We start from the raw sequence: 19,899 nt of genomic DNA, 5'->3' as shown, positions 1-19,899 counted from the left end.
CGGCCCGGATGGAGAACGCTCTCAAGCCGGGGCACACTAGTGTCCCGTAAGACCTTGTCTCGTGTGCCACTGGAATTTGCCTAATTTAATCTTTTTTTTTAAATCTGGCCATTATTCAGTAGTTTTGCAGTTTTTCTTCAGACGAGGAACTGTAATAGTCATCCATATCAGTAGGTGGCAGTGAACTTTTACATACTTTTTATGTACTAATTATCTGTTCTTGAGGTAGCACAGTACATTTAATAACATAATTTGTTTAACAAAGTGGTTTAAGATTGCACTGTAAAAAATAAAAACAAAGCACAGAATTACTTTTTTATTTTAAATATTATTTTATTCTTTTTATATACCAATTATCTGTTTATGAGGTAGTACAGTAAAATATTTGACACAACTTCATTTTCAAACATTTTCGATGGACAGTGTGCCTCTGAACTTTTTTATAAATAAAAGTGTACTTTGGTTCAAAAAGGGTTGAAAAACACTGAGTTATACGATTAAAATGTATATAGATGTTGTATATTTGGACTGGTGTAAAATGACAGCTGTTGGATATTAAAAAAATGTTATGCGAGTCATTAATCTTGGTGTGGCACACTAATTTACAAGGAAATTTGAAAGTGGCACTCCACACCTAAAAGGTTGCTGACCCCTGGTTTAATCCAATGGTTCCCAATGTCTTTTGCAGACTTGCGCCCCCTTGGCTTTCCAGTTAAGTCATAGCGCCCCCAACGCCCGCCACACAATAGTCCCCCCAGACACATATGGAAACGAACATCTCTTTCTTGATATTTGGTATGCTGGAATTAGAAAAGAGAAAGGTTGAACACAAATGTGTATTTCACAAATAAAAACAAATTTTGTAAACCAATTTATTTTTTAGCAGTTTTAACTCCTTTCAGGAACATGACATGGTAAATAAACATTCCACCAGTAACCTTCATTGTCTCGCACTTAATATTAATGGAATGGATGTGCTTGGTGCAGGGACATAAGCTTCTCAACATCAGGCTGGAATTCACTAAGGAGAAGTCGTAGATCCCCGCGGTCAGTAATTTTCAGTCGGTTCCTTTGCTTGGAAAGAAGCAAGGCGACTGCACTGAAGCCCCGTTCTACTAAATACGATGTTGGGAAGGCAATAAAGTAGATCTTGACCTTGTTCCACAGCACTTGATAGCAGTCAGAGATTTTTTTTGTAACCAAAAATCTTGATATGACTTTTTGAACTTTGGCCTTAGCTCAATGTCATTTTGAATTGAAATCAGTTCTTCCTCTACCACTCCAGTTTCTTCTCTGTCGACATATAGAAATGGATTGATCATCCAGTCTGGTACATCAAGCAATAAAATGTCCTCAAATCTCTCAGACATGTCTCTGTGCAGTTCATCCAGGTGTGTACAATACACTTGAAGGTCATCGTCTGGTATGCCTTTTTCCTCATCCAATTCAGAGAGGCTTGGGAACTGGTGGAGTGCATGGCGAGCTATGTTTCGTTTAAACAACTGTAACTTGGCCAGGAAGGTGGAGATAGCTGATTTTACTTGAATTAGGTTAGCCTCATTTCCTTGCAGCTGCAAATTAACTTCATTGAACTTTGTGAATATATCTGCCAAATAAGCAATGTCATGCTTCATGTTTCTTAGTTCATCACACAGAACAGAATTGGAATCTTGGAAGAATTCAACAACTGTATCAAACAGTGAATGGAAACGTCTCAGGCAGTTTCCCTTTGACAGCCATCTAACTTCTGTGTGCAACAATAAACGTTCAAACTCTTCATCATTATCAGTGCACAACTGTCGAAAGAGTCGGGAATTGAGGGCATGTGCCTTGATTTTATTTATTGCTGTGATAACAGTACTCATTGATTTGTGTAGTTTACCACTCAGGTTTTTTGCGACCAGATGCTGCCTATGGATTACGCAATGCACTGTAAGTGCTCCAGGTACAGCTTTTTTCAAGAAACTAATGAAGCCACAATGACGATCTGCCATTGATGGTGCCGTATCTGTTGCACAAGCAAGAATGTTAGAAAGTGGGATGTCTTTCTCTTTGAAAAAATCATCAACGACACGACACACTGACTCCCCTTTTACGTCTGTTTCAAGCTGTCTTGCAAATAACAGCTCTTGAACCAAGCTTTCATCTTTGACAAAACGAACATGAGCAAGAAGCAAAGATTCATTGCCTGATAGAGCGGACTCATCTAAAAGTAAACTAAATTCTGTTGTCCTAAGTATATTGCATAATGTTTCTTCAATATTTTCAGCCATTTCATCTATTCTTCTCTGAACAGAGTTATCACTGAGAGGAATAGCTTTTATAATTTGGTCAGGTGACTTGTGTAAAACTGTGTGTAGAACATCTCTTACTGCCGGTAGAATAAGCTCTTCTCCAATTGTATGAGGCTTACCATATCTACCAATCAGCAAAGATATGTTGTATGATGCTCGCAAACCGTCAGGATATTGTTGTGAAGTGCTGGCAGATATGTTTCCAATGGTTTTCCGTTTCCAAATGTTGTCCCGGAGTGACTGAAAATATGCCAAGTTTTTGTCTGCTTTATCAGAGTGCATTTTCTTAAAAGGTTTCTCTCCAGTATGGGTTCTTCTGTGGATTTTTAAGTTGAGCTTCTGGCTAAATTTGTTACCACAAACAGAGCACTCATAAGGTTTCTCACCAGTATGGGTTCTTGTATGTAATTTTAAAGCATGTTTCCAACGGAATTTTTGACCACAAACTGAGCAGGCAAAAGGCTTCTCCCCAGTATGGGTTACTGTGTGTTTTTTCAATTGTCCGATCTGGATAAAATTTTTACCACAGACCAAACAGTTAAAAGGTTTCTCACCAGTGTGGATTCTTGTGTGTAATTTTAAAGCAGACTTCCAGCTGAATCTTTTACCACAAACTGAGCAGGCAAAAGGCTTCTCCCCAGTGTGAACTATCATATGCATCTTCATATAAGCCTTTCGCTGAAATATTTTCCCACATTGAGAACATGTGTTATTACTTCCCAACGGTTTGTCACTTTCAGTGTTTGCATAGTCGGACATGTCGTCGTCTTCTCTTTTCACGTGTTGATGGGAGGCCAAGCATAAAGGTTCCTGCCAATAGTTCTCATTATGTTGACCTTGATCTTTGACGGTTGAATGGACCCCAGCCACTAGCAACACAGTAAAATCTTCCTCTTCTTTAACAGGATCAGGCTTTACATCATCCTCCTCCTCTTGCTTTATATCGTGATAATGCTTAATATCATCTTCTTCCTGCTTTTTGACGTAATGAGGCTTAATATCCTCCTTGTCCTCCTCAATTTTAATGCAAGGAAGCTCTGGTCCTTGCCGTGCGGTAGAAATATATTTTCCACTGACGTCTGCAAGACACAAGTCAAATCACATTTATTTGTGTAGCCTTTAATCACAAAAAGTCAAAAAATGGCAGCAAAGACCACTATCACAACATCTCCTGATCTAAAACTTAAATGAGGGCAACTAAACTGAGAAACAGTAAGATCCAAAGCAAAAAAAACCACATATAAAGTTTTGATGCTTTGATTAAATGTTAACAAAATGTACACAACTAAAAAATCCTTAGCATGAGGAAATTTAAGAACCTTGAGAAGAAATCTCTCTTCTGGAATAACTAGACAGCAATGGATGCAGCAATGGCATCAAAAGGCACTAAACAGTCGACATCAACATTACATTTAAGTAAAAGAGAACCAGTTGAAAGCTAAAACAGGCTACTGGTCTCAAAATCTTGACCAATGCTTATACATTCGGGGTGTGCAAACATTTTGACTCGGGAACAGCATTTGGTTTCAAAACTTTGAAGAGGGGCCAGGCCAGGGTAAAAAAAAATGAGTGATTCGATTAAGAAGGAAACCGTGTAATACTTACAGCAGCAAGAAGAATGGCAATGTGAGCATTTGCAGCAAAAGGAGAAAAAAATGTCCTACTTTTTTAACATATTTTTTACAAAATCATGCATGGGCTTTCTCCCTCAGATCTTTCAGATTTAATTTCGCCCTATGTTCCTGTCTGGAGCCTTCGCTCTGAAAATGCTGGTCTACTAGTGATCCCAAGAGCCAAGAAGAGATCCGCAGGTTCGAAAGCGTTCTCCATTCGGACCCCGGTGCTGTGGAATGCTCTTTCCCCCGAGTTTGATCTGCAACTTCAGTGGAACTGGACTTCAGAAGGAATGACAGGAATAAAGCACCAATCATCATAAAAGGAGACTGTGTAGAGAGAGTCCACTCCTTCAAATTTCTGGGTGTGTACATCTCCGACGACCTCTCCTGTTCTGCAAACACCAGAGCAGTGGTAGGGAAGGCCCAGCAGCGACAGGAAAAAACAGCTAAAACAGCAGCTGCAGGTGTCCTTTTACAAAGCCACAGTGGAGAGCATTCTGATGTACTGCATTACGGTGTCGTATGCTGGGTGCACAGCAGCAGACAGGAAAACGCTCCAGAGGGTCATCAAAACAACCCAGAACATCGTCGGTTGCTCTCTGCCCAGTCTGGAGGACATTGCCAGCTCTCGCTACCACAGCAGAGCAGAAAACATCATCAAGGACTTTTCTCACCCCGGCCACCACCTCTTCGACCTGCTGCCTTCCGGCAAGCGCTACAGGTCACACAAAACAAAAACAAACAGACTCAGAGACAGTTTCTTCCCCCGAGCCATTACCACCCTAAACACACACCGCACAAAAAAATGAAAAACTCTTGCAGAAACACTACCTCATACGAACGTAAATGGTACTCATGTCTATGTTTCTTGCACAATGTTGACTGCACTGTTTACTGCTCACCTTGCACAATGTTGACTATCTTTTTTTGCACTATGATGACTATTTTTGCACCAAATACATATGTTGACTATTTCTTGCACTATGATGTCTATTTTTGCACCAAATGCATATTGCACAAACCCTACCAAACTGTATGTAACATCCTATATGCCGACATTTCTTGGGTAAATTTTGTGTAAATTATAACCATAACCTTATCCTCCTTGTTTTATAACCTTATCTTCTCTGTTCCTTTATATTCTTGGGTTTTTTACCTCACTGTGTCACAATATGTTAACCCATTTTGTAACAATGACAATAAAGGTATATTATATTATATCCTATATTCTAACTGTTTAAATCCAGGCTTAAAACACACTTCTATTCTATAGCAGATGAATAACCTATATTTCATGTTGAAAATATCTGTGATTATTTGTTATTGCAATCCCCATTGCAGCCTGGTCATCCTGGAAGGGGGATTACCTCATGTGCGGTCCCTTCTCAAGGTTTCTTCATTTTCCTCATGTTGAGGTTTTTGAGTTTTTCCTTACCCTTATGTTGTTTTTAAATCAGGGAATGGTGTCATAATAGTCTGTAGTTTGCAATAATCTTTGGTCTGTGCAGCCCTTTGAGACTCTTTGTGATTAAGGGCTATGCCTGAAGATAGCTGGGATGGGCTCCAGCACCCCCGCGACCCTACTTAGGAAAAGCGGTGCAGATAATGGATGGATGGATGGATGAAATAAACATGACTTGACTTTACAAATTTTAAGTCCAGTTGCCAGTCTGATAGCTCCGAACGCAAACGCTGTGCTCCTCCTTCTCCCTCAAGGACAACCAAGCAGAACAAGTCATGTTTACCTGTATAGCCCTTCATCACAAGGAGTCTCAAAGGGCTGCACAGACCACTGATTATAGCAAACTACAGACTATTATTACACCATGCCCTGATTTAAAACCTACACGCTGTTGTAGAAATTGGAGGTCCGATAATCGAGAGAAAGTCTTCTCATAAGTGGATAAAAGAAATAGACAGAAGCCAGTCTCGTTACGGAGGGAGATTGTCACTTTATTGATGCGTCAATAAAGATCTCACAGAGCTAGGAACATGACAATGTATTTAAAGCTGGTAGTGACGATTAGGCTTCGATTGAGTACACCCCAAAAGGCGGTCCTGTATCACGTATGAGTACGTGACCAGTCCCGTGTACGCCGTATGAGTACGTGACCGTTCCTTGCACGCCGTCTGGCAACGGTATCTTCAAGGTAAACTCTAATCGTCTGGTAACGGTATCTTCAACCGAGGTCACCCCGACCTTTTCCCACAAGCAAGTAATGTATTGTAAGTTAATGTAGACATGTATGCAAATCTATTTCTATATATGCAAGTGCAAATGCTTTTGAGGATTTGCCACAACATAATCCCCCCTTTTTTTTTTTTTTTTTCCTTTGAATGGAAATTAAAATTGAAAAGGAAAACAGAGTAGTGGCAAATTATTACCAATCGTAGATATCAATACAGGACAGAGTTTACGCGAATCGAAAATAAAATAAAATTCTGGCGGTCAGCCTGCTGTGATTACTCTAACTTTCATTGTTCATGTTTCATTAAATAAAAAAGAAAAAACCCCTAACACTCCAAACATCTGACCTATGCACTAACCCCCCCTTCATTTATCTTTATCCGTACATACTGTATTATACACGTGGACCGTCGACGGTTGATCGGTACGTGATAAAGGTAAATGAATAATTAAACTGATAAGTGATAACAAATTTTGGTAACAGCCGTCGATACATTTCAAGATGAGTGGATAGTGATACAGCATATACATCGGCCTTTGGCCTGACCCCTGTGCATAATTTGAAGACCATGCACTGTCGTATTCGTCAACGGGTGGCGTGAAGTCAGATGTTGGAGTGAGTGTTATCCCAGCAGGCATCACGCTCAGTTTCCATGCAGCCAAAAACCCGGAAGCGACGATGACCATCCCAGGCAGCAGCTTGTTCCCCGGCAGTGTGACATACCAACAAAAAAATCACAATCAGAAACCAATATATTTGTTGCTGTTATTCCTAGTGCTCTACAGTGTGTTGCGTGTTTAACAATAGTGCCAATTGATATCGTATTCAGTTCAGATCATCATATGTGTCTCTTTCCGCAGATGCTCCATTATTTAATGTAATGTAGACTGACTATTAACGTTGCCAAATAAAATTCAAGGTTTTGAATTTAGTTGAGTCATCTGTCCTCCCTCAGGAATAGGCTTGGATATTTAATCACTAACTGTGCTCATTTGTCATTTGTTCTCCAAAAGTCTTAAGAATTCCTCTTTTAAGAATAGGTATGGCACAGAAACACAACAAATACATAATTATTACGATAGTTAGTACGAAAATTTCCCCCCTTCGCTAACATACTACCCCAGTACCCAAATGTAGACGAGAACCAATCAAAAGAGATACTGTTCTTTTCAGTATTTACTGTCACTTCATTGCTCATCTCACGAACCTTTGACAGTGCTTCTGTGAAGCTTCCTGCTTCGGATGTATTTAAAGGTATATACATACAGCCTTCCTCCTTTATCATATGACACACGCCTCCTTTACTGGCCAAGAGAAAATCGAGGGCCTGATGATTCTGCCAGGCCATCCTAGATGTCTCATGTAATTGCTCTCCTACTGCACTAAAGGCCTCGTTAATGTAATTAATAAACGTTGTTGGTTGTAATAAATGTAGTTAATCCATTTTGCGTTCTTATTCTGAGTTATCCAGATAAACACCGATTCTAATCCAGACTTAATTTCATTGCTAGCTATAAATTACTCTGGAATTACTCTCGGTTGTCCGATGTTATTTAGCCATACCCGTCCACCCGGAACATATGTTTTCTTTACTCCGGCCAATTGTCAACAAAAATATTTCATTTAATTACTTTTTCCCCTTTTCATTTCTTCCTTTTTTTCACTTGTATATCCCTCTCTTCTCTTTTCCTCAACGCCTACTTTCTTTTCGCCTTTTTATTTCTTCCTTTGCTAACTCTTATCTTTCTGTATTTGTAACTTCCTTACTTGCTCTGCCAACAATCCATTTTCCACATAACTCTCCCTTCTTCTACGCCCTCTAACACGTGCTTTTTAGCCCACTTGTTTAATGGGAAATTGACATATAACCATCTCACTTAATCTTCCAATTTATTTATTTATTTTTCCCAAACCAATTAAATCTACTATTCTAGCTCCACCTACTTCATTTGAAAACGACGTGCATTGATCTACAACGATTCATCTTACTCATTTGTATTCCATTCAATGAATATTTCCTCCATATTCAATGAAAAAAAAGTATTTACTCACGCTTTTCCACTATTCTCGTCCAACAATGCTTTTCATTCTCAAATTACTCCATCTAATTCACTCAATTGGATTTTTCCTCATCTTCACATTCCTTTATTTTCCAATTTTTAACTGAAAACGAAACATTTTTATTCATTTTCTGTCACTATTCCATCTTTCTATGGTGTGGTTCTGGCATTACCTCTATGAATCTGAAATAACTCAACATAATTTTTCCAAACTTACCACTCCTAAATTTATCGTTTTCCAATTGAAAAAACAGAAAAAATTTGGACCGTAAAAAATATTTATTGGAACCCCTTAGGCCCCTATGCGTTATGTTGTACACCCTTAGCGTCAAACACTGATTACCCAAAAAACGAACATTTTCGATTCCTGACGCGATGTGCTCTCGGTTCCACCCAAAAACAATATTTTTAAACGGTCTTACTGTTGATAACAAAACGTTTCTGTCGTTGCATTGTGCACTTAAATTCGCTTCCTTTTTCTTCTTTGTTAAAAACGCACGCGCTGTCGTCCGCGGCAATTTTCCTTCGTATTTTTCTATTTTTCCTTTTCAGCTACGTGGGCCGCTTAAAAGCGAGCGCAAGACAAACATAAGACAAAGAAAAAAGAGAATACAGGAAAGAATACAAACGTCTACAACATTGAACAAACATAAAACATATGACAAGACAAATGGCCCACAAAAATTTAAGTTAATTAGTCAAATTAAGTCAGTGCACATTGAGACCATGTGCCTACACAACTACCGAGTTAGGGTTACGGTTTTCCTCTTCTACACAATTTCCCGAATTTTACGTACTGGCCGTGCACTCATTTTTGGCTGTCGGCGTTGTAACCTCACTCTTTAGTGCTGTCGCCGTGGGTGTAGGTTTCTCTGGACTTTGGTGTGTCGGAACCTTTCTTGCCTGTATCGTCACATTAAGGTTTAGCCTATCATTATTATTTAGTATTATTATTTAGTATATTATTAACTTTAGTCTGTACTGTCGTTAACATATTTGGTTTCTGGTAGTCCGTCGGCACTCCGACTGGTTGCACGTTTCTCTGACTCATCCCATGATACCCGGAATTTCAGTAATTCAAACTTGTCTTCTATCGCAAATTGCACTATTTATACACGTCCTTCTACTCAATCAAGGAAACAAGGCTTAGGGCGCTCTGAGGAGAGGGATGACTGAGAATGGGCGCCAAGAGTGGACTGAGAGTGTGATCGTGGCTACTGTGTTGTGCCGCGCAGAGACGATTCAGTTTTATTAAGACGACTGCAGTGTGTGTGTGTGTGTGTGTGTGTGTGTCGTCGTATCAATACTAATAACTACAAGGAGTGGAATGGAACTATGACGACTATAACATGAAACCAAACGAGACGTCACGCTCTATAGAGAATTTACCAACCTATTTCATCATCGCCTACAATCAGCTTAAAATTTTTCCAACATTCTGCTTCTTAAAAGAACCTAAAAAAAATCAGTCATTAAAAGCGCAATTAACCACCAGTCTATCGTCCCAAAAACAATTGTTTTAAGTCAATGGTGGGCAAACTTTTGTCGTCACGGCCTAGGGACACATCCAGTTTTTCTCATTTACAATTATGATGTTGTATTTCATTATATTTAATTCCTGTTTATTTACTTTGTGTAAGCTTTGCACATCAAACTGAAATATTAGCCCTTTGTTCCTTGTTATTTTTTCCATTGTTCCTTACAAAACCGCTCCCCAGTTCCCAAACGTACGACGGTGATCGCTTGGATACACCATTTTTCAGATCTTTCCCCAAACACTATTTATGTCTGGACTTGGGCTTGGCTATTCTAACACATTTATATTGTTAGTTTTAAAACATATTATTTTAGATTTTGTTTATGTACGAACCTCTACTGAACATCAGTATACCTTCAGGGCAATTGCAGTTGACTCAACAAGGTTCGTTTGCTTTCGGAACGGACTAATCCCGTTTCAATCCAATTGATTCAAATCGATAATGTGTTTCGATTTACAATAGTTTCATCATTTCATATTTACTGCTAGAACCAATTAAACGTATAAGTAGAGGTACAACTGTGTACAACTTTCTTTTGCACTATATTGACTATTTTTCACCAAATGCATATTTACACAAACCTCAACCGTATGTAACATTTTAAATGCACATTCTTGTGTACATATTGTATTAATTATAACTATAACCTTATCTTTTCCGTTCCTTTACCTAACTCTGAAGATGGAGTGTCATGCCAAATGTAATTGTCAGTTACAATGTGTGCACCCGTTTTGTCTTATCATAAATGATGCGTATATATGTAGTGCTTCCAATACCCTGAGGAACTCCAAAAACACTACATAATGTGTTGTTTTTCATACTTCCGTCGCAAGTTTTTTCATACCCAATTTTCAGCAAATTATCCTTATTTAAATAACTTATGTTGTATGTTTGTCTTAGTGTTTCTTTTTCTTTTCTTTCAGAATTAAAGCAAAACAATATACTAGGTTAACTTTCTGTGGAATTCAGGGGCACTTAGAGTCTCGTTAAGTTTTATCGTGCTTACGTACTGAGATGTTTTAGTGCACAGGTGTCAAACAAGCGGCCCGCTAAGGGATTGAATCCGCGACCTTGGCGTTATCAGCACCAGGGGGGGTTGAATCCGGCCTGCGACAACACTTAGTGAAGCGCAAGAGAAAAACAAGCTGTAGGCTGACATTCTTTCTCTCTCTTCCTCCCTTTTTCTCTCAACCATTATCTCTCTTCCACTCCCCTCGTCTCTCTTTTTCTCTCAGTCTTTTTACTTTATTCTCTTTTACTCTTTCTATTTTTCCATGGATTTCTGTCTTTCTCTTTCTCCTTCTCTCTCATTTTCTTTCTCCCTAATGTACTAGTCCGGCCTCCGTGAGAATGTTTGTTCTTTAGTGTGGCCCCTGAGTTAAAATGAGTTTGACACCCCTGTTTTAGTGAATTAGCCAGGTTATTCAATTTCTAAACTTTTCCCAAAATTTAAGTACTAGTAGACATTGTCTTAGTTTAATTATTTTCCATTCATTTTCTATGCAGTTATATTTTAAATCACCACGATATGTCTCGAAATCCATTCTGTCGTTATTTTTAATTCCTTTAATCCTTTCCAGGATTGATCAATCTTTTTCTCATTGTTTTCTTAAAAAAAATGCTCTTTTCCATAGACAATGTTTCATTTTAACTTATTCAACCATAAGTCAGCTATTGTTTCACATTCATTTATCATTTGTCGAACGTAACACTCATTCTAAAAAACTCAGTGTGGAATCAATTGTCCTAAAAAACCTGCCAACTCGAACTCAATGTCAAAAATTTCTAATTGTCTTTTCATCCCTCTGTAATCATAATCTCTTATTGTTGATTCGATATAAAGCAATACCTACTTGTCACCTATGAATTATCTTGTTGAATCGTATCTATTTTACATTACTATCTTAATCTTTTATTCCGCGCAACAATCTTCGTTTTTTACCCAATTGTCTTAGTTCCCTTTGTTTTTCTTTTCCTTTTCTTTCAGAAGAAATATTTCATTCAGTGACTGGAATAACTTAAGTTACGTTATTAATGATTTCTAGTTTCCAATTTTCTTCCCTGTGATACTATATCATCATCTTCAAACTTCTTTTCAATTTTTGATAATTCGAAATCATTCATACCACTAGTAATCTATCTACAACCTTTTTATGTATTACGCCTCTTTTGAATATGTCCGTTTATAACCAACGAAAAGATGGACACTAAAATTATGGACGGTTTCCAGTCTTCTTCTTTGTTTTACTTGCCTCTGCTCTAGCAAAACTACACGTCTTAAAAGTTCTTACCCTTTTTACATTCGCATATTCAACGAGAGATGATTAGTTTTGTTACTTAAACATTCTTTCTTTTTAAACTATTCTGTATAATTACCTAGTATACACTCAGTGTTCACAGTTCACCCTGTTCCTGTGTCCCAGACGCATCATCTATGTTGGGGACGCAACCTTTTCCTGTAAATTTTCATTATCATTTAATTCCTCTTTAACAAAGATTCTTGGTTTTGCTGTATGAGATTTTATTTTTCTGCACGCCGATCTTAGCTAACGAGATCTCGTCGCTCCGAGATTACGTCATTATTGTTGGTAATTGGTTAAGTCCGTCTTTTTCATTGGACAAAACGGCTTTTTCCTCAATTTATTGAAGAGAGCCCTCTCATAAATGCTTTTCTTGCACTTAACTTGGTATTTAGTTCTGTAGTTACTTATTTTTAATTGATGTAATGTACTATGTCTTTGTTTTAAAGTACTATATTGAATCGTTAGTTTTGTGATACTGTTTAGTATACCTCTAGGGGCATTTCTCTATTACCGTATTACTGTCGTAGTATTTCTACGGTACTTTCCTTCAGCGATTTTAATTTTTACCGTGTAACGTTTTGAGTGTTGAGTGACTTAAAATTCGACTGACTCCTGCCGTCACTTATGAGTGCTAAGGGTCATTTTGTCTGTCATTTTGTCCCAAAATGAAAATGTTAAAAATCCCTACAACTGAAGATATTTACGTATTTACTTTTAGCACGGGCGCTGTGCAATGGAGCAAAATGCGCATGTCCTGTTTATAGTCCTTAACACTTACCTAATCAAAACTTTTGAGTTTCTTTGCTACAGCTTCTGGATAAAACTTTCGTTGTCGGTTAAGGTTTTTTCCTGCGAGTTTTTATTAGAAATGTCTTGATAGTGAACCTAAATCGTTTAATTAGCTTTCTTATAAAGTATTTAGCAATTTATATCCAAAACAGGGACTGCTGTAATGACTACGCGATTGTAAACTGCAGTTACTGGACTTTTCCATAACATAACATGAGCATCACCTAGAGGCAGTGAAAAATAGTGCTTATGTGGGTACTGTGACCCCCCTTACTTATCCTGTTAAGCACTTTTATTTTGGTTGCACTCCACAGCGCAAAGACTTCTTGCGGTCAATTTATACACACTGTCCCTTTAAAAAATTTCGAGTGCATGCTTTTTATGAAACCATATTCTAAAAATTATATTTTACACATTTTCGTCACATCTCACATTTTTCTTTTTTCCTGTAATGTTTTTGATTTTGGTACTTTAGAGCTTATCTACCTCAGGGCCAGTGAGCCCTTCATGAGGTAAAGTGTACTTGTACTTTCCAAATCACCAACCGTTTTGGCATGTTATACAGTAGTGTCACACTTAACCGGGTCGCTGTCTCTAGGATGCGTCATGGTCTGCAGCGTCGCTTTTCGGATCTCCGGTTGCACTTTCGGAACCGCAATTTCCATTCGCCGCTGCGATTTCTCGAGCTCTGCTCCTAGTAACAATCATATCAGACAATTTATTATCACACACAGCTTTGTCATCCACATCTTGTTTTCCTAATTTGAACGTTACTGCCCTGTTGATCTTGCTTGGTCTCGTTGACGGTGGCAGCAGGGGTCAGCAATAAATGATTGGTGAAAAATTAATGCCATTAATTGCGAAAAATTAATGGAATGGTTGCTTAAATTCATAAATCCATTTATTGCAAAATTTAAATAATTAGCAATTATTGCGAGTTTGCGACCCATTAATTGCGAAATTATCCGGGTTTTTTGTTAGTCGATTGCGTCAACAAACGTGTAAATTTTCTCGCCGCGCGAGCATTTCGTATGCGGTCAAGGGCACATACACGCACAATCGGGACAGTGCATGTATACGCGTAAGCTACCGTGTTTCCCCCATTATAAGGCCCAGCTTTTTATGAGAAATGAAATTCAACCTTGTCAACAAATTGCCTAGAAGCCCAACTTTTTTGTTTTATAACAACCGCTTCTGGGACAGCGAATTTGTTTCCCACATCGTTTCATCTAATGAAAATCTCTAACATTTTCACTATCTCCGATGTTTCTATGTTGTACACATTTTTGTTCATAAATGAATGTGTAATAAATAGCAAAACCTCTTATTACTAAGGTGTCTTACTGCGCATGATAATGTTGGCGTGAATGTTCTATCATTCACTGTTCATCTAACCTCAGTTAGTGTTCCGTCAATTCGCATATTAATTTAGGAGGAATCGACAAATTATAATTATAAAACAAGCCCCAACATGCCGGTAGCTGATGTGATCACCAATAACTCAGAAGATATTTTTTGTACTAAAAGTAAAGATTAAAGGACCAGTTTGTTCGACCACATTGACACGGCTAGTATACCATTAAATTACCAATTAATGGCTAGAAATCCAATAAATACCCATCAATTGGCCTTGCCGCAAAAAAAAAAAAAATAATTTTAATTTTTTCGCACTTAAATATTATTTTTCTTCCAAAAATCAATTAATGATGACCCCTGGGTGGCAGCGTGAGCCCTCGACCTGGACTGCGGCCAGCGTTGCCCTCACGACGGTGTACGGTCGGTCCCTCACGCCTCGGATGGTTCCTCTTTCGTCGACCTTGATGTACACGAGATCCCCTGGGACGTCTTTTCAATTGGTTGTTCGACCTTGGACTCCTGTCTCTTAACCAGCTAGTAGATGACAGCCGTCAATTGTCACATTCAGTCTCTCAGTTCAGTTTGTAGTGTTTTGTAGTTGCTCAAGTGGCCCAGATGCAGTGCTGGTCTGCCTGTTACAGGGATATGATTTGACCAAAGTGAAATTATCTGAAAATGAGGTGAGGGTCTGGGGGGCGCGGGCCCCCAACTGGGTCCAGGGCAGTGCCTCGGTGGGGGGACAAGTGGGGCGAAGTCCCCCCCGGAGCTCATGGGTTTTCCGTGTTTTTAAGTACTTTCAATGCATTCAGATGACAAAGAAATAGACAAAACAACAACATCAATTTTCAATGTAGTTCGAACTATCCCATAGAAATTACAGTTTAAGTCAACTCAAAATCAGTCACCTTAAAAAACATTGGACTACCTTTGCTTTTAAAAACTATCACTGAGAATGTCATAATATCTAACTCATGCGATTACTAAGTTAACACATAAATCATGTTGAAGAGTTCAAATTTCATGAACAAATAATTGTATCATGACCAAATGAAAAGTAACTTATTAGAAGATACCTCTAATGTCTTTGTTATGGCAGAAGAGTTTATCTATAAATGAAAGTACTGTAGTGGGTTGTACCTAATTCACCCATGGAACCATTGTTTAATGTGTAGTTTTTGTAAGATGCCCTTCACAACCTTTAGAACAAACAATTTTATCTGATATAAAGTCAAAGGTATTTCCCTGTTACCTATTCTCCATGCCTCTGGAGACACAATCACCGATTTCCTGGAAAGCAGATTCAAAATACAATTTTAGCAGTATTTCTGTGTTAAAAATAAAATAATTCACAATCCAAACGTATCAATATTCCTCAGATTTGTAAACACTACGTCAATCAACAAGATTCTAGCGTGATTCAAAGCAGACTTGTGTTGTTATCACCGTCGACGGCCTTGGCCGTCTGGCTCAGTCCATCGTGACGTTCACTCGCAGTCTGCCGCCGGAATGTTTTCGTGAGCTTATCAGTACCAGACTGACCTTGGTGCTCAGCTGTCTACCCCTTTCTCCTCGTAACTGGCTGCAATCAGCACTGTTTGAGGACAGCCTGGACGTGCTCCAGTGTCCCCACGACCCTTCTGTAGACAAGCGGCCAGACAATGGATTAGTGAACGTCTTTGTTTGTTCTTCGCTCGTTTTTCTGTCCATCTTCAGCCCTTTTCAACGATCGTCTGACTTCTGAATCCTGTTAAATCGGTCATGTTTACAAACCCGGATGTTTAGTCTAGGTTAAATGACTGAATGAATGAATGAAGACATCACCTTAGCAATTAAATTCTTAAATTTTTCATGGTCTTCCTCAAGATCAAGTAATCTGCTCTTCATTGTATTTTGAAAAAGCTTGCCAAATTGTCCTCAATTTACCCAAACTATACTTATTACGTTTATCGGAACAAGATCTCACAAATCAAAAGGCCACACGCAAAAGGAGCACTTGACTTGACGAATTAAGTAATCCCTCCATTTTTCTATTTTTATGACACCACTTAACATAACGTCACATAAAGTAAAGGGAAAATAATACACACGGTTGAGCTCAACTTACACACGGAGAAAGACAGAGTGGTGGGGGTAAGGGGGGGTAAAAAACAAAAAACAAAAAAGACAAAAAGAACCAACGGTTTGCGCTAATAACCCACAAAAACCAAGAAGCAGTCACTCCATCATTCATCCATGCATCCATAACTCCACACCCAACGCCAAACAAAACAAAAACAAAAAAAAGACAAAATCAAAAAGGTTCTCCTCCGCACAGCGTCGTCCTAGCCCTTAAACAGTTAACTATAAGCAAGCGATGTTATCTGCCATTGAAATAAAAATCACTCAGCGAAGCCCACGACCCTGAGATTAAGAGTCTCATTCTCTACCGACTGAGCTAGCCGGGCGGGGGAGAACACACATCCACAGACAGAAACACACACGCACAGTTCTCGCTAGCTGGCACACACCAACATTCCCGAATGAGACATCTCCCACACCAAAACATGTCATCAATTCCCACACATTCTTTGTATCGCCTGTTCTATGCGAAAGTATTTTAATAATAAAACATCGATTACTGCTCATTTTTTAGCGTCGGTCTAACAAAATCAGATTTTAGAAAATGGCGGTCTTCCACGCACCATACTTCTTATTAAGTCAAGGTTACATGTCCGACTCCCAAATCATAAATCCACTAGGGAAACAAATAAATATTTCCCGTATTAACAATATATAAATCGTCTATTTTGAACTGCCACTAGCAAATGACGACGTCTTATCACAGCTTTACACAGATCTCAAGACAATCATAAATATACAAATACCGACGCCGCTGCACCATTTTATCCAGGTTTTCAGGCAGCCCATGTCCCAAAACAGACAGGATTCTTTGAGCTCAGAACTCCCGTCGGACATAAAAATCTCAACTCAGTCTATATATCTCATCCGTCCTAACTTGGGGGCCAGACTTTAAGACGGAAATCCCACGTGCACGAATTTTCATAATTTAGCTCCGACGCCACAGGCTCCTGTCCACCCACGAATCTCCACAAGCAAACCGAAGTAAGGAGAGAAAAAAAAATCTTCCTTACCTCAACCGCTCATTCGAGACCTTTCCACTGAGAAGTCTTTTCCCTTTTCTTTTTTACTTAATTAGTGCCAATCCACGTTGCGGCGCCAAATGTTGTAGAAATTGGAGGTCCGATAATCGAGAGAAAGTCTTCTCATAAGTGGATAAAAGAAATAGACAGAAGCCAGTCTCGTTACGGAGGGAGATTGTCACTTTATTGATGCGTCAATAAAGATCTCACAGAGCTAGGAACATGACAATGTATTTAAAGCTGGTAGTGACGATTAGGCTTCGATTGAGTACACCCCAAAAGGCGGTCCTGTATCACGTATGAGTACGTGACCAGTCCCGTGTACGCCGTATGAGTACGTGACCGTTCCTTGCACGCCGTCTGGCAACGGTATCTTCAAGGTAAACTCTAATCGTCTGGTAACGGTATCTTCAACCGAGGTCACCCCGACCTTTTCCCACAAGCAAGTAATGTATTGTAAGTTAATGTAGACATGTATGCAAATCTATTTCTATATATGCAAGTGCAAATGCACTGATTATAGCAAACTACAGACTATTATTACACCATGCCCTGATTTAAAACCTACACGCGAGCGAGGAAAAACTTAAAAACTATGAGTTCAACATACCTCATAAGCGACTTAATATAAGTGATTATTTAAGTCTAGAATCCAGACATTTCCACGTGGTTATTTTAAACATTAATACAGTAAAAATACTACAAAACTTTCAGCATTTACTAAGTATAAACATATGTTTATAGGTATGTTTTTAATTAATTGGGGGGAGGGAAGCCCGGGCCCTATCGGAATAAAAAAAAAAATCGTACAGTGGAGGTCGATAGTCAAATATTAGCTGTAAAAAATGTTGCAGAAACTAAAATAACCAACCTGCTCTGTTCCAAACAATTCGGAACTTCTTGTTAAGAGAGTCCGGGCGTTCTCCCTCGATCTCCTCTTGCGCTCCCTGGGGCTCCTTTTTAAAAATGTCATTCCTATTTGAGCACATTTTCTCTGCGTTTGAGACTCACGCTTGATTTTTACGAAATTGATTTGGGATTTTCCAAATACGGGTGCAGCGAAACGCCTCGAGGTCAGACCGACTCGAGTGGACAATTAAAGTTTTGGACGGGAGTAAAAAAGCAGTAACTACGATGAGTGTAGACCTGAGAAAAATGACGTTGAAGTTATTCTGCTGTCGAGCATAAGTGGTTGTAGGTGTAATATAGAACATTTAGCAGTTTTGATTATATTATCTCATTTAAGAGTTGGTGCAGCGGCCACGACTACTTCCCATTCAAAATACAACCGCAATGTATTGTGGGATACCAGTGTACTACACATTTATCTAGCGTGCTTTCTTGGAGGCCATAATGGTAGACTCGGCGTCCCAAATAAGGCCACCTACTTACATTGAAAATAAATCATATTTTGCTCACTTTACAACTGATTTTCATGCTGGTATTTTTTTAAAATAAGAAACTAACCACCCTTTTCATCAAAGTTTGCCATCAAGTCCCTATTGCCATAGAAAAAAACTCTTTAGCTTTCGCTCTAACATTGAACCTAAAAAATGGAACTTTTAGCTATACATGATGCTAATTTAAAAGACATTGATTACATACCTATAAAATACAACTTTGAATTAGCAAAATAAAATAATGTATATCTCAACTGGATTTATGTCTTCAACTAGACATATCTATTATTGACCGAATCTGACTAAGATTAAAAGTTTATCGAGATGTATCTAGTTAGCAAGCAATTCCAAACAACAACATCTAAGCCAGTGGGTTTTTTTTTCAAACGTGTTTATTTATGTAGTTCAACATGTTATATTGTACATGTGTTTCGTTATATCCTATATATTGTTAGTTAACATTTTGTTGTGAGATACTGAGTTGCTTGATATGAACACGTTTTATTATTAAAAAAAGAGTTCAAAAATTAAGTAGCTTGGACGTTTACTGTTGAAGGAAAAAATACATGCAAATATAATTAAGTAGAATAATACATTTTCTTATTCAAATTAATAATTCATTTTCTGCATTAAATTATTGTTGGTAATATACTGATTAAAGGGATAACCATAAAGGGATAACCACAAACCTGTCTTTTTTCATTTTCTCCTTTTTTTTCTTAACTTCTTTATACACAATAATAATTCGTAATATAATGCATCAAAGCAAGTGAGCCGTTTGAGAGCCGGCTCTCTTAAATGAGTTGAGCCGAAAAAGCCGGTTCTCTAAAAAGAGACGGACTTCCTTTCACTACACAACTGCCACCGAATGGTGAATGATGGGAAATCCCCAGGTGGCAGACGCATGCGCACAGTAGCATCAAATCGCTCGCTTCATTTACAACATAAAAACCATACTGAGATAGAGGCTACTGCGGCGAACTCGTTTGACTTGATTTGCTGTTTCGTGCTAGTTTGTGTATACCAGATGGTACCCATAATTGACAAACTTGCGTTTACAGTATGTATTTTCTTGCACGTCGTACACGTCTTAAAATGCACAATAAACGTACTTTGTATGGCAAATCCTTGGTGGGACGCGTACACCGCAGATATGCTAATTATCCGCTCATGAGGTAGCACAGTACATTTAATAACTTAATTTTTTTCAACAA

The 19,899-nt window shown here is 38.5% G+C and overlaps 1 long non-coding RNA gene across 1 annotated transcript; it reads right to left on the bottom strand.

Annotated features, from left to right (window-relative positions):
- Positions 1-858: 858 nt before the first annotated feature.
- On the bottom strand, positions 859-18,558 carry LOC148369464 (uncharacterized). The gene is made up of 2 exons (XR_015849879.1): positions 18,157-18,558; positions 859-3,373 (listed from the first exon to the last, which is right to left on the bottom strand). It is a non-coding gene; the product is annotated as an uncharacterized LOC148369464 (long non-coding RNA).
- Positions 18,559-19,899: the final 1,341 nt, after the last annotated feature.

The sequence above is a fragment of the Urocampus carinirostris genome, chromosome 3 (genome assembly GCF_059441175.1).
Source record: "Urocampus carinirostris isolate Australia breed hairy pipefish chromosome 3, RoL_Ucar_1.0, whole genome shotgun sequence".
NCBI classification, from domain to species: domain Eukaryota; kingdom Metazoa; phylum Chordata; class Actinopteri; order Syngnathiformes; family Syngnathidae; genus Urocampus; species Urocampus carinirostris.
Note: the sequence above shows the minus strand (reverse complement) of the source record. Positions and strands in the feature narration are given on the sequence as shown.